We start from the raw sequence: 2602 nt of genomic DNA, 5'->3' as shown, positions 1-2602 counted from the left end.
TCAGATATATATATACCAGGATTAGGTAGAACAGAACCATTGGCTGGCCAGTCAACGACCTTCCTAGCATAGATGGATTTGACTTGGCTTCAGTTAGAGATCTACTTTATTTACAAGTGCAATTTGCATCCTTATCCTAGACTGACAAGTCTGAAACCTATTTGATTTGGTTTCAATTGGACCTAATTTATGTACAAGTGGAATTCGTATGACCATATATATATACAATATCCAATAAGAAAAGCCAATAGATTCATGGCAGTGAGAAGATTGTCATAGGGATCTGACAGTGCGAGGCGGAGATGGGAGAGGGGACGCAGGAGGAGAGGAAATGGTGGCGTGAGGAGATGTGGCGGACACAAGATTCATTCATTTGGGTTTTGGAAAAAAGTTCGGGCTCAGACTAGGAAGGCACATATGCGTTGTATAAGCACGCATCCGTGATGACTCAACCGATGTCATCGAAAACGCCTTTCCTGGAGATGGGTCTCATAAAAGACTTCTTAGCATCCTCCCAAAAGAGAAGTATAACATTGTTCAAATCATGGGGAAGATTAATGGCAATGAGATGTACATGAGCATTGCCATGAAGAAGGCGATTCCTCCTTGAAGAAGAATGATATTGCAATCAAGGCAACTAAAGAGAAGAAATTACACATTAAGAAGGAGGCAAATGATGACGATGATGAAGTTGACATTGCTCTTCTTGTGAGAAAAAAGTGCTCAAGAAGGTTGACATTGCTCTTCTTGTGACTAGGATTTCATGGCGAGTTCAGTTGGTATGGACTTGGCACGTAGCAGGTAGAGCTGGGATGTTGGTTTAACTATTAACAATGCATATCAAATTTTACTTGGTTGCTTTGAGATTAATATTATGAAGCGGCTTTCATGGAAAGGAACAGCGGAGCAGTCCTTTAGTTAGCGCTTCGAATTTAAACAAGTCATTGGAGAATTCCACCCTCCCACCATAGACCCTAGCTACAAGCATACGCATCGACAGCTAGCTGCCATGAGCAGGCCTTCCGTTGCCTCATCTTCCAGCAGATCGTTGGCTACCACCTCATACGGGTCATTGTCGGCGGCGCAATCGTCTGCCATCACCCTAGGGACGCGCCTGCCGCCAACCCTCACCGGAGCGCCGGCTGTGACACTCTCGAGGTCATCATCAGCAGTCTTCCATCGTCAACCTGCATCCCTTCTTTCATCTTGGTCTCTCTCGAGGTCATCATCAGCAGTCTTCCATCGTCAACCTGCATCCCTTCTTCCATCTTGGTCTCTCCCGAGGTCTGTTGATGGCAGCGTAGGAGGCCTGCAGAGTGCCGGGAGGACCTGGGCAGCGCCGTGTCCTTGGACGACGCCGTCCTCGTCGATTTACTACCCCACTTCAAGATCACATTATCCAACCTATGCCAACGGTGCCATGACATGGCCATCGTCCTCCGCGTCTCAAGGCACGGACGCGGCTACATCCACCCGGTTCCAGCCAGAGGATCCATCCTTATATTGCTACAGCGAATACTCTACTCCTAAATCATCTGCTCCACCGTCCGTCGACGGTGTCACGGCGACGATTCCCTCCCGTTGGTCCTCCACCGCCACCAGCAGCCACCATGAGAGCGCTCAGCCGACCGGCGGTGGAAGCAGCCTGAGGCCGTGGGGTAGCAACGTGGCAAGGGCAGGGCCTGATAACCGCAGGTACATGTACGGCCATCCGGCGGTGGCCGCCGTCGACCCAGCAGTGAAAATCGCTCCACAGGCAGTCCATGCCCAGCTACTACCAGCAGCTATGAGGAACACATTACCAAACCAAGGTAAGACCTGCTGCAAATAAATCATATATAGATGTAGATATCAGCTCAGCTATTATTGCCAACTTCTCTCTGGATTTTTTTTTTGGCAATAGATGCAGATGATGATCAGAAATAAGATGAAACCAGCTTAACTTAATTTGATCGGACCAGATAGTATTGTAAGGCCTCACACCTCAGCATTTATTTGTAGGTTATTCCAGTTATGTTTTCATGGAATCTGCGGATCCCACCCGTTTCGGTTTCGATCACCAGATCATGCCAAATATAACAAAGGCAACTACACAGACACAGATGAGAGGTCGACGTCGTGTGTCCCGGCGGTGGTGTCCGTTCATGTGTTGGGGTTGCGAGGTGAGCTGTTGACGACGTGACCTCCATTGCTCCCTGTGTGTGTGTGCGCGCGCGCGCCTGTGCTTGTATTCTCTATGTGGTATTTGCCATCCAGGATATACTTTTCCTCAGCGTTGTTATATTACTGAATGAATACTGGTTGTTCTGGAAAATAAATACATGATCAGTTTGAGTTCTGGAAGTTTTGTTTCTAAACTGGAAGACTTTTTGACCTTATTTATGTAGAAAACAGTTCCAATAGATGATGTACAGTCTCCATTAAAAAAAGTTAATGATAGATGATGTTCAAACATGCATTTTGGAGGAGGCATAGTTGGCTCGAGCGACCCTCTGTGGGAAGAATGCAATGATATTAGGAACAGTTCTATTTGTAGGAACCCCATGCCTTCTCAATTCTATTTCAAGGATAGGACCGCAGTGCCCGAGATGGTGAAGGAGGC

General features: G+C 47.3%; 1 non-coding gene across 1 annotated transcript; it reads left to right on the top strand.

Annotated features, from left to right (window-relative positions):
- Positions 1–271: 271 nt before the first annotated feature.
- On the top strand, positions 272–2343 carry LOC117845556 (uncharacterized). The gene is made up of 2 exons (XR_011897555.1): positions 272–1811; positions 2002–2343. It is a non-coding gene; the product is annotated as an uncharacterized protein (transcript).
- Positions 2344–2602: the final 259 nt, after the last annotated feature.

This window comes from Setaria viridis, chromosome 2, assembly GCF_005286985.2.
Source record: "Setaria viridis chromosome 2, Setaria_viridis_v4.0, whole genome shotgun sequence".
Lineage (NCBI taxonomy): Eukaryota > Viridiplantae > Streptophyta > Magnoliopsida > Poales > Poaceae > Setaria > Setaria viridis.
This window is presented reverse-complemented; position numbering and strand designations above follow the sequence as displayed.